At 37.9% G+C, this 13,867-nt stretch overlaps 1 protein-coding gene across 1 annotated transcript in view; it reads left to right on the top strand.

The window, feature by feature from the left end:
* The window catches only part of LOC145669530 (uncharacterized), a 535,876-nt gene that overhangs the window by 507,596 nt on the left and 14,413 nt on the right, over positions 1-13,867 (top strand). The gene's annotated exons all lie outside the window — the stretch shown is intronic.

The raw sequence follows: 13,867 nt of genomic DNA, 5'->3' as shown, positions 1-13,867 counted from the left end.
ATTAACAGAGGAAAATTATATTCACGGAGAAATTAAATGTCGACTAAAAGCAGGGAATTCGTGTTACTATTCGGTTCAAAATCTCTTGTCGTCGCGAATTCTGTCGAGGAATTTGAAACTTAAAATATACAAAACGATAATCATGCCTGTAGTTCTGTATGGCTGCGAAACATGGTCACTTACTCTGAGGGAAGAACATAGACTGAAAGTATTTGAGAACAAGATCCTGAGACGAATATTCGGACCCAAGAGGAGCGAGAATGGGGAATGGCGGAAACTTCATAACGAGGAACTACATAATTTATATGGTTTACCCAACATTGTTAGGGTCGTCAAGTCTAGGAGGCTTAGATGGGCGGGTCATGTAGCTAAAATGGAAGAAAGTAGAGACGCTTTCAAAGTCTTGACTGGAAGGCCAATCGGAAAACGACCATTAGGAAGACCTAGGCGCAGATGGGAGGACAATATTAAGATGGATCTCGCAGAGATTGGAATACAAAGTAGAAACTGGATGCAGTTAGCTAAGGATAGAAGTCAGTGGAGAGCTTTTGTGAACGCGGCATTGAACCTCCGGGTTCCATAGGCCATAGAGTTAGTCATATATATATATATTCCTTTCACATTCCCCTTCTCTAATTTCTAGCGTCAAAGTGAAATAATAAAAAGCATATCAGGCCCGAGCCTCATCTATGTTAAAAATTTCGAGATAGGTCGCGTGGTTCAAGACTTATTAAGTTTTATTTATTTTTATATATCTTTCCCCTCCACTCCACTCCCCTAAATTTTACCGTCAAAGTGATATGATGAAAACCACTCCAGGCTCGAACTTCATTCATGTTGAAAATTTGATGCAGATCTGTCCGGTGGTTCAAGATTTAGTAACTCATTAACATAGTCACTTTTATTTTAATTTACATTGATTTTTGTGTATCACCCCGTCCTCCCCCTCCCGACATTTCGCCATCAAAATGAAATGATTAAAAGCATTCCAATGCACAAACGTAATCTATGTTGAAAATTTCATCCACGTCGGTCGTTTGATTCAAGACTTATTAAGTTTTCTTTATCTTTTATATTTTTCCATCATCCCCCTGCCCCAAGTAACACCATCAAAACGAATAGATGAAAATACCCCCAAGTACGAACATTATCAATGTTGAATATTTGATCGAGATCGGTCGGGTGATTCAAAAGACTATAAGTCACAGTCCCTTTCAATTTTACAATATAGGTTATTATTATTATTATTATTATTATTATTATTATTATTATTATTATTATTATTATTATTATTATTATTATTATTATTATTATTATTGGCTTACTTTTGAATTTGCACGTCGAAATTAATTCATAATATGTTTTTATTTCTGTATTTTTTCCTGGATTAATGTGGTTTCCTTTATTAGTGGGCACTAATTTCTCTCTAGGTCGTCGAATAAATGAATTTCAATGAAGAATCGATTTCTCATATTATATGTGCAATGCTTAAGAATGTGTGTTTATCATTGGAGAGACGATTTATGAAGGTTGGTTAGGAAAGGGCAAGAGATTTACCAGGACATTCGAAACACTTCATTGATTTGCAGTAAATACTTTTCGTGTTATGTTCTTAGAAAGAAATATTACAGCATTTGTCGAAGAAAGTTTGGGTAAAGCAATTGGTGGTGTAGTGGTAAAGCACCAGACTTCCCAGCGGAAAATCTGGGTTCAATTTCCCACCAGGTAATATAACTTTTTCGCATAAAATAATGGCTGCAAACAGAGATTTGTCTTCTGTTGGAGAGCTTACAAAGCATCACTGGCGAGAATTCGAATAAACAGTGTGTGCGTTCGTCATCATACGCTGTAATGATAAGTATGTTTCATATTTATATTCGTCTCTCTCTCTCTCTCTCTCTCTCTGTTTCTTTCTTGACGTTTTCCTATCCTATCGTTGCATCTTTCACTTCTCCCCCTCTCTCTCTACCAGTAAAATAGCAGTCATTCCATTTTATCTTTCCTTCTTTCCTTCCTTTTATTTCTTTCTTTCTTTTTTTTTGGTTCACTTTGCATTAGTAGTCTGGAATGGAAGATATGACCTACGCCTTCTACTGGGTTTATTAGAACGTAGTTTGCATCAGTACATCCAATGAACACTACCGAATTTACAACCAAACCACGCGAAAACAAAGCATGTGTTAAACTGTTGACATTATCTTAGATGTGCCTGTGAGATCTACAGTTCTACTGGAAATTGAGTATGCTATCCTTTTTAAAAGTGGCTTAGTGAATGTTTCAAGCATCCTCTATATATTCGAACAGTCCTGGAAAAAATATACAAAAACAAACGTTATTTCTATATTTCTGTTGAACTTCTGGTAACGGAACTTTATAATGTTAGGTTCTTTTCTTACTACGTTTAAAATGCCACTTTTTTTTAATCTGTTCTCCCTTCTCTTTTTCTTCTTCTTCGGTTTCTCTCTCTCTCTCTCTCTCTCTCTCTCTTTCTCTCTCTCTCTCTCTCTCTGCCTCATTTCTGAACCTCTGTGTAATAGACATCCATTGGTTTCAATTTTTCATTCCGCATGTTTCAGTTTCTAACTAAATTAACTTATGGATCTTTTTTCGTCTCGGTTTTGTTATTTCATTTTATCGATACTAATACATGTGTAGTTTGAAATTAGAATTGCGTTCGTGTTTTTAGCTAATTTTAGTATTGGAGAGAAGAAAGGAGGAGAGAGAGGGAGTCTCTACCAGGCACGATTATGTGATAAGAAGGTGTATATTGGGTGGCCTAGCTGCACGGTGTTAGCTGTCGCAATTTTTTTTTTGATGCGGAGTGTACAAAACACATTCAATTTAGTTGAGTCTTGTTACAATGGTACCATCTATTGGGGATTTGCTGACCCCCAGATGCGAATATTATGAGTGAACATTAGCCACTTATGTGAAATGCCGATTCGTTACTGAAGACGACACGATGCAGGAAATCATCGTTATGCAGCAACTAGTCGCAATCTTTGCTACTAACGGTTTCTAACGGCAGACAGAGGAAACAGTGTATGCGCATGCATGCTTACAAAACTATTTCAGTTGCTCTTTTATTTGGTGTATTATTTATAATTCTAAGTTAATTGTAATCATTTGTATACGCATTTTGAAATATCCTGTATAATATTACTAATATTTAATCTGACTATTGAGTGTTACAATCATATAAATAAATATATTATAGCTATATAACGAAATTTCATTTTGAAGAAGTAAGAAACATTTTACTAGATTTAAGGAAGAATTCTCTAAAATATCACTGTTTATCAGTGGTGAGTCTAGAAGGTAAAAACTTTGGGGGAGGTAGACAGAACCCAAACTATAATAAGTATATCATATATTTATATAAACCTTCAAAAATATATAAATAATAGCTTAATTAATTTTTGGCATTCAAAGAACTGGGGGTATGGGCCCCCTGCCCCGGGCTAGATCAGCCACTGCTGTTTATGTCAAAGAAAACGAAAAAAAATTCCCATATAGATCTAAAGGTGGAAAGAAAAAAATGAAACACTTTCTTTGTTATTAAAATTTAGAGTCCTTTGTCAGTATTGGGACGTGTAACCACAGAGTGGCTCATTTTTATGTATGATGTTTGACTGACTGTAGAATTTGTAATTGTGGACAAAACGTTTCGATATGGCAACACTGTGTAGGTTGAGAGTGGGGATAACAAAAAAAATGAAATGAAATCTTTGAGTTTTACGTCCCACGATTATGCCTGTTAGGCTAAAGGAGACGGTGATGATGAGTAATGAACGAAATGGTGGAATGAAGAAAGTGGGAGGAAACGGGAGAACCCCGAGAAAACCCACGCACACGGTGTTTGTCCACCACAAAGTTCACTTGGCGGGGGCTGGGATCGAAAGTGGGATAACAGTCATTGAACCTAGAACCGTTAGTGTGAATCATAGAGGATGGCGGAACTGTTGTCTCTGAAGCAGCGTATGGGTTGTGGATTGGCCAGGTCGATCTCCTGATCCAACACGACGTTACTTTTTCTTATGGGGTGTTTTAAAGGACAAAGTGTAACCACATCACATACGCAATTTAGCCGAACTACGGAAGCTATCACAGAAGAGTTCCATAGGATACCAGTACGGGTATGTCAAGCTGCTTGTGACAACGTAGCTCTTCGTCTCCAGGCATGTATCGATTTGGATGGTTGCTCTTCGTCTCCAGGCATGTATCGATTTGGATGGTTGCTCTTCGTCTCCAGGCATGTATCGATTTGGATGGTTGCTCTTCGTCTCCAGGCATGTATCGATTTGGATGGTTGCTCTTCGTCTCCAGGCATGTATTGATTTGGATGGTTGCTCTCCCTCTCCAGGCATGTATTAATTTGGATGGTTGGTCTTCGTCTCCAGGCATGTATTGATTTGGATGGTTGCTCTTCGTCTCCAGGCATGTATTGATTTGGATGGTTGCTCTTCGTCTCCAGGCATGTATTGATTTGGAAGGTTGCTCTTCGCCTCCAGGCATGTATTGATTTGGATGGTTGCTCTTCGTCTCCAGGCATGTATTGATTTGGAGGGTTGCTCTTCGTCTCCAGGCATGTATCGATTTGGATGGTTGGTCTTCGTCTCCAGGCATGTATTAATTTGGATGGTTGGTCTTCGTCTCCAGGCATGTATTGATTTGGAGGGTTGCTCTTCGTCTCCAGGCATGTATTGATTTGGAGGGTTGCTCTTCGTCTCCAGGCATATATTGATTTGGAGGGTTGGTCTTCGTCTCCAGGCATGTATCGATTTGGATGGTTGGTCTTCGTCTCCAGGCATGTATTGATTTGGATGGTTGCTCTTCGTCTCCAGGCATGTATTGATTTGGAGGGTTGCTCTTCGTCTCCAGACATGTATTGATTTGGAGGGTTGCTCTTCGTCTCCAGGCATGTATTGATTTGGATGGTTGCTCTTCGTCTCCAGGCATGTATTGATTTGGAGGGTTGCTCTTCGTCTCCAGGCATGTATTGATTTGGAGGGTTGCTCTTCGTCTCCAGGCATGTATTGATTTGGAGGGTTGCTCTTCGTCTCCAGGCATGTATTGATTTGGATGGTTGCTCTTCGTCTCCAGGCATGTATTGATTTGGATGGTTGCTCTTCGTCTCCAGGCATGTATTGATTTGGATGGTTGCTCTTCGTCTCCAGGCATGTATTGATTTGGATGGTTGCTCTTCGTCTCCAGGCATGTATTGATTTGGATGGTTGCTCTTCGTCTCCAGGCATGTATTGATTTGGATGGTTGCTCTTCGTCTCCAGGCATGTATTGATTTGGATGGTTGCTCTTCGTCTCCAGGCATGTATTGATTTGGATGGTTGCTCTTCGTCTCCAGGCATGTATCGATTTGGATGGTTGCTCTTCGTCTCCAGGCATGTATCGATTTGGATGGTTGCTCTTCGTCTCGAGGCATGTATCGATTTGGATGGTTGCTCTTCGTCTCCAGGCATGTATCGATTTGGATGGTTGCTCTTCGTCTCCAGGCATGTATCGATTTGGATGGTTGCTCTTCGTCTCCAGTCATGTATCGATTTGGATGGTTGCTCTTCGTCTCCAGGCATGTATCGATTTGGATGGTTGCTCTTCGTCTCCAGGCATGTATCGATTTGGATGGTTGCTCTTCGTCTCCAGGCATGTATTGATTTGGATGGTTGCTCTTCGTCTCCAGACATGTATCGATTTGGATGGTTGCTCTTTGTCTCCAGGCATGTATTGATTTGGAGGGTTGCTCTTCGTCTCCAGGCATGTATCGATTTGGATGGTGCATTGGCGAACCATACCCTGGAGAATAGAGATTAAAATTCTTGTAACGAAAGGTATAAGATTAATGTATTTATATTCAATTTTACATTCAAGCTATGTTGCTATTTTCTTTACCGCAGACTTTGAAACATCATACACATAATTACGGGCTATCCTTTACAGTTTAGGTTGGAATCCGAACCATCGTAATATGTTCCAATTTGAGTGCTATCTCACAGGTAATCGAATTCAGGACACTGGAACAACAAAAGGCGCGTACGCTAGCCACTAGACCAGAGGAGATATCTAAAGAATTACACAGGTATACAACGTAGTTAAATATAGACAAGACTTTCTTTACGAATTAGCAAATATCAGTTTCTTTGCGACAAGTACCGGCACTACATAAACAATCTAATATTTTCATTTTAGGGTTCTGAATTATACGAGGATCCATTTCGAGACAAATATTTGACGATATGGCCTGTATATTCTCATTCATCTGGGAGTGACTTAAGAATTGAGGAATATAATCTGTTATCAGACAGATTATGTTGTTCTTTTTTAATTTGAGTTTAACGTCCCTTTCAGCAGTGGGGCTATATGAGACGGGACCTACTGATTAATGTGAAATCCGAACCACATGATCTCCCGCCGGGAATTGAATCCGGGTCTCCTACGCCAAAGGCGCACATGTTAACCGCTTAGCCAAGAATGAGCTCCAGACAGATTATATATAGAGAGTGAACCTTTATCTTAATACACGCTTGTAATTTTTAAGCTAATTGACGAAAAATACTAAAATTTTCTGTTGTGCAGAAACCAAGTATTGACTACCATACTTTTCAATATCAGCAGATTAAGAATGTTGCGACCCAATATAAAGTTTTTAAATGGCACTACATCTATTTATTATTATTATTTCAATTCTGCCTGTAAAAGGAAAACATACAATTAAACACTCGTTATACAGTGTTTAATGCTAAGGATGCTACAGTATCACAAACGTCGAAAAACAACCAAATTTTGTAGAGGTTGTATAACATCTACGCTATATGAGACGTGAACCTAGAGTTTAACGTGTGGTCCGAACCACATGAGTTCCCACTGGGAATTGAACCCAGGTCTCCCACGCAAAAGGCGCGTACGCTATTTATTTTTTAAAAATAACCAATGAACTTATATTCATTACTTTCAAGATATTGAATATTGAATTCTAGGATCGGAGCTCCCTCTTGGCTAAGCGGTTAACGTACCCGCCTTTGGCGTGGGAGACCCAGGTTCGATTCCCAGTGAGAACTCATGTGGTTCGGATCCTACGTTAAACTGTAGGTTTAAGTCTTATATAGCCTCGCTGCTGAAAGGGGCGCTAAAATCAAATCAAATCAAATGAATTCCAGGATTTTAACCATCCAGGTGAACAAAAGAAATCCTTCGCGGTAAGATGGAAAATTTGTGGTTCATTCTGCCCGAACAGGGACAGTTGAGAAACCTATTTTCATTTGCTTAAAGTTGAAAAATAAATCAATTGAAGTATTTTTTTTTGACAAACGCCGTATATCATTGGTTTCTTCCTAAGATCATATACTATTTGTCTTTCTCTCTCTTTTTTGAAAGGGAGAGAGAGAGAGAGAGAGAAACGATGAAATTGATAAATACAGAACTCCATTTTATGTTTCTGTTCTAACCGAAACAAATCCAAGTGAAAGAAGATATGAAACGCTCGTCGTTTCTCATTCGTGAACCATCGCGAATGATATGCAAGAGTCAGAACAATGGTAGAAAGCAAGCAGGGATCTATGACACAGGACAAGGGGGAGGGGAAAATATAGGGTATCCAACCGCACATTTTTCACAGCACATTATTTCCGCGTGAAAGACAAACTTTGAATATTGACTATTTTCGCACCATTTAATTCTTTCCTCTTTTCATCTCTGTCTCTCTCAGTTCTTCATTCCAGTTTTTTTTAATATCCTCCTCTCCCTTTCTGTCTGTCCCTCCTTTCCACTCCTTCAGCTATAAATTTTGTCCTGTTCTATCTTCTCTTTTCGCTGGATGCAGAATGACATAATTCTATTCCATGTTACCAGCGAAAAGGTTAAGAGCGAGTCTTTTCCGGCCGAGAACACAGTTGTGCTCCCATCTGTCGGAGAACTTTGAAAACTTTCTTCTCTTCGCGTTTCTCCTTAACTCGTGGCTTCTTTTTTAACATTCTTTTTTTTTTTTAAAAAAAGGAAAGAAAACTGGAGAAATGAAGTGAATATCTATCTAGGCATTTTGCTGGAAGCATTTCGGAGTCCATCCATCTTCAAGAAATCTGTGATAACGATTTTTATGTGGTTGTGATAAGTTGGCACAGGACAAAAGCTACTTTCACTGCACTATTCTTCTTCAATCTAATGTATTTTGTCGAACTGCTATGAATGTCTTATCACTACAACACTTCTTTCAATATTATTTCCCGTTCCTTTTGAATATATAAACACTTTGATTTACTGTCTGTCAACGTACTGGTAAATAGAACGGAAGATATTGTAAATTCTTAATAAAAAGCCACTTTACGAGGGCTGATCAATAAATAATGATCATAAATTAATAAAACATAATTACCTGTGCTAATCCTCCAAATGTTGGTGGTCTTTCTCAAAATAGTCACCCTTTACATGCAATGCACTTGTCCCAACTTTTTTGCCAATCATAAAAAACATGGTGAAAGCCGTTTTTGGACAGATTCTTCGAAATCGCCTACGCGGTTTACACTACTGCCCCTGAAGATGCGAAACGCCGTCCCCGGAGGTGCTTCTTCGAAGTTGGATAAAAAAAAAAACCTCAAGGGGTTAAATCATGACTATATGGAGGATGGGACATTCACATGGAACGTTGGTCTTTGCAAGATAGTCAATAACAATATTGGCAATATGGGGCTTGGCGATATCATGCTGTAGCATCCTTTCAAATGTGGTCGTTTCCGATGAATGTGACCTTGGAGGGTTTTTCAATACGCCCTTATAATACACTCCCGTGACAGTTGTATGTGATGGGACGACATGTTGGTACACTATGCCTCGAATATCGGAAAATGATATGACCGTAACTTTGTTAGCAGAAGCAACCACTCTCACTTTCTTGAATATGTGTGATGAAGACGACTTCCACACACAACTCTGCTGCTTGGACTCAGTGTCATAATGATGAAACAGAATTTCTATACACTACTATTCTTTGCGTGTCATTTCCATGTTGCCTTATGCGAAACTGAAACTACGTGTGCTTGAACGACTGCCAAGGTCACATTTCTGACGTCATGGCCTTCAAACTTGCTCGAGCTACTCGTCACCACTCCCACTGCACAGACGAGTTTCGTGTTTTGTGCCTTGCTGTTGTGTTTACCTCATACACACTGATGATTTAGTTTTTATTGATCAGTCCACGTAATATCTTATTTACTTTAAATTCCATTTTGTTTTCTAAGTTTGTGTTGAGGTGCTATCTTACTTGATAGTTGTTCAAGGGCTCAATAACCTAGGTATGTTATGCTAATACATGTGAGCTTCAATGAAAAATAGTGTTTGCTTTGAAAAATACCAACAATTGACACTACACAACAGTGGTGCAACGTGACCTAAAATTCATAAGTACCCTATCTAAAAAAGACTCAATTTAAACAGTAATATATTTCAATTTTGCCCGTGGAGTGGCACGAAACATTATGTTTCGGAAATTCTTGGAGTAATTGAAGTTAATAAAGTATTAGGCTCTTAATCTTTAAATATAAAAGAAGTCCTGACTAATGACAATCACTTAGGTTAAACTGATTAAGCTAGATGACGTAAGGCACTACTAAGAAAAAACTTTTAGAAAATCAACATGGAAGGAAGATTGGGGATAGCAATCACTCTATATAAAAGAAAAAAAGTAAACCACTTAAGCTAGAAACTTGAAATTTGGACAGGGCATAGGATTTGTGATATAAGGACTTACTAAGGAAAGATTCTTGAGTTCAATTGAGTTGATTTTGAGTTTAACATCCCTTTCAGCAGCAAGGCTATATGAGTCTGAACCTACCAATTAACGTGGAATCCGAACCCCATGAGCTAACCGCTTAGCCACGAAGGATTCGCCTTAGAGGACGTAAGTTCAAATCCTTAGTAGAGGTGCAAAATACACCTTCTTCGCTTCACGGCCCACCAAGCTTTACCGCGATGGAATCTATGGGCATCCAGAACGTTGGCAGGAAGTCGTTGATGCTGATGGGGACTATTTTTGATCTTCCAGGTACGTCTTAGGTGGTGGGTGAAAAAAAAACAGATGGAACTTTCTCTGTTACCTTTATATTTCACTGTTCTTGATATTTGCCCTAGAAAAAGGCGGGAAAATGGCTGGAGTTACAATGATCATAATTGGATGAAAATATCTCAAAAACCGTTGACATAAAATTTGTTATTTAAACTTTTCATTTAAAATAATTAAAGGCGGGTAACAACGTTTTTTGATGTTTCCCTTAGAAGGGAAGAAAAGGCGGGAAGGAAAAAGGATGGGGATGTAATTGTTATATATATATATATATATATATATATATATATATATATATATATATATATATATATATATATATATATATATATATATATATATATATATATATGTGTGTGTGTGTGTGTGTGTGTGTGTGTGTATGTATATGATGTATATGTATAAAGAGAGAGAGAGAGAGAAGCCTTTAGGAGGAAGAAATGTCTATTTTTTGGGGACCTTGAGTAAAGAGTTGAGAAAAAGACACAAAAATACTTCTTGTGGCGTATTGTTCTGTACGGAGCAGAAACATGGACATTACAGAAAAATGATGCAAAACAATTGGAAGTTTTCGAAATGCGGGTGTGAAGAACAATGGAGGGAATAAGCTGGGTTGAGCGGAAAACGAACAAAAGGTTAATGGAACTCGTGCGGGAGAAAAGAACGATCTTAGATGTTATTAAGAAGAGGAAGACAAACTGGTTGGGACATTGGCTAAGAAGAAACTGTATCATGAGAGACGTGCTAGAGGGTATGGTGGTAGAAAAGAGAGGAAGGGGGCGAAGGAGACTCAGAAAAATCGTACGTGAAGAAGAAGAGGTTAGTGCAAAACCGTGTTGTACGGAAGCTTCTCGCTTGCGGGAAATGGCTTGCCAATAACGGCAGAATACCTATGATAATGATGAAATCCCTTAAAAATACAGATATATTAGGAATGTGAGAACTTTGATGCCGTATGTCAAACAACTGCGGTAGTCTGAGGGGCGAAGTTCCCAGCTAGCCGAAGACTAGTTATTGTAACAAAATTCATATCTTGGAATATCTAAAGGATACAGACATTTACACTTGATATTTAGTCTTTTTATTCAAAATATCAAAACACTTGTTCCAACATTGTTTTTTGACATTTGACCTAGAAGGAGAGAAAACGGGTGGGGGGTTCACTAAGATGCTCTAAGAAGTATTCAAATTTCGTGTGAGATTTCGAGTTCAGACGAATGGTATATAAAAGATGAAGAAGAGAGAACGAAAAATTTTGTCCAATGTAAATCATGGAGGAGCAAGGGCGCCGATTCTGGGGGGCCCGGGCCCCTCAATGCTCGTGTGGGACCCCATGCTCTTCCGTAAGTTTACTTTGGAGTTACAGCAGAAAGTTTATTCTTACTACAACATAATATTCTTTAGTGAACTGTTTTTAACGTTATACAAACATAGTTAATTTTGTAATTGCACGGCCTGCCTTCATAATGAATATATGTATAATGTTACATGTATTTTTTTATCAATACACAATATTTGACATAATTTGAATTCAATTTGTCTTAAAATCCTTATATATGCCTCTTAGACCCTTGTCTGCAACTAAACACACATCTGAATGCCTCCCTCTCCATAAATTACAGAGAAATCGGCGCCCTTATGGAGGAGTAGTTAAATAAGAATAGGAATTAATTTGTACGAAGTTTTAAGAAATAAAACTTCTTTTTCGGTTTTCATAAAACCAAGACAGATTAGACTGTCAGTAGTCGATGTAAAATATTTATTTTTTTCTTGTATCTTGCGAAGAAAAGTCACTTTCAGTGACACTAACGCCACCTAACGATGAAGAGAAACAACACCGAAAAACATGAAAAGAGAAAAAAGATGGAAAACAAAAGAGAATCACATTGTGGTGCAAAAGAGGATGTATGGAGTTGATGGCAAATACACGGACAAGAAGTGAAGCCTGTGTTCGAGGGGTAAGCCACTCAAATAGCAGAAGACACAAGAACTTAACAGAATGGCGGTGGAGGGCTCTTAAGGAAGCGTCCCTCGGGGACACACCCAAACGGTTTTCCGACGAAACAAGAGACATCCTGGCGATTCTGGTATTGGGGGAGCGGTTAGACATAAGCAAAGAGCAAGAAAAGTAAAGAAAAAAATACCAAAGAAAAAAGAAACAGAGTAGTAGACGGTTATGATGGCTGCTACCATATATAGTTTTGTGTCGACAGTCAGTTGGGGAAAATCCCGTGGGGAATCATGAGTGGACAAATTTATGTGATGGGTTTGACTTCTGGTGACCAAAAAATTTGCCACCACTTTAGACGAAAAGGTTTGTTTTTTTCTCTTTACTTTCTTGTCATCTTCCTTTACATCTTTGTCTTGCGGTTATTCTTTCTTCTTTGTCCTTCCTTTCCGACAAGATAAGACAAAAAACCAAGAAAAATATCTTCAGTTGTTAGAACGTGGTCGAATGAACTCACAAGAACAATCGTGTCAAAACTGACAACTTACAAAGTCGTGATACAGGAATGCGGTTTGCAACAACAAAGTTGAATTAAATTTTACAGTTGTATCAAATGGTACTTTTTTTTTTTTTTTTTTTAAACAAGTAAGAACGAAATTAGCAACAGTAAGTGTATGGCTATTCGATGCGTTCGCAACGTCTATTTGTGGCTCATGCATGAACTTGGAATACGCTAAACATGCATTTAAATGTGGGTGGCTAATCACAACGCACTGCAAACGCAAAAGCAATAAAAACGCACAGAATACGTCGTCTCCAGCGTATTTGGTACTTTTCGAAACAATAGACCGAATGATGTTTCGGAATAAATATAAGATGTCTAAAAGAACGAAAAAAAGGAAGGACGTGTTCCCAAGCAAGGGGATTTTTTAGCAAGACCTTCATGTCTTCTCACAAGAAACCAACTGAAGCAAGTCATTCTGATTCTACCTTCCAGCGCGGGAAATAAAAATAAAAGACCTGGACACCCTGATTGACTCACAGTATGATTCATAACTCTGATGAAAGTAAAATTACCGTGTAGCCACCTAGGTCGCGTTTGCTGCAGGGAGTAACACATCGGAAACGTATCGTCGTTAGGCCGTAGCCTAACTCATTTGCTTCTCATTCTTCAGAATTCAGGTGCTTCTCATTTTTCGGACGTCAAATTTCTCACAGGAACAACACGCCATATATGCAAGTTATTTGTATGAAAACACACCTTATCAAGCATCAAGTTATATATTAGAGTTACTTATATGAAAACATACTTTATCAAACATCAAGTTATATATTAGAGTTACTTATATGAAAACATACCTTATCAAGCATCAAGTTATATATTAGAGTTACTTACATAAAAACACACCTTATCAAGCATCAAGTTATATATTATTGTTACTTATATCAAAATATACCTTATCACACATCAAGTTATATATTAAAGTGACTTTTATGAACACCTTATCACGCATCAAGTTATATATTAAAGTTACTTATATAAAACATACCTTATCAAGCATTAAGAATGTATTAAAGTTACTTATATGGAAATGCATCTTATCATTCATCAAGTTATATATTAAAGTTACTTATATGAAAGCATACCTTATCAAGCATCAAGTTATATATTAAAGTTACTTATATGAAATCATATCTTATCAAGCATATTGAAACATACCTTATCAAGCATCAAGTTATTTATTAAAGTTACCTATATGGAAACATATCTCATAACACATCAAGTTATATACTAAAGTGACTTTTATGAAAACCTTATCACGCATCAAGTTATATATTAAAATTACTTATATGGA

The sequence above is a fragment of the Thermobia domestica genome, chromosome 14 (assembly GCF_964235325.1).
Source record: "Thermobia domestica chromosome 14, izTheDome1.hap1.1, whole genome shotgun sequence".
Taxonomy (NCBI): Eukaryota; Metazoa; Arthropoda; class Insecta; order Zygentoma; family Lepismatidae; genus Thermobia; species Thermobia domestica.
Note: the sequence above shows the minus strand (reverse complement) of the source record. Positions and strands in the feature narration are given on the sequence as shown.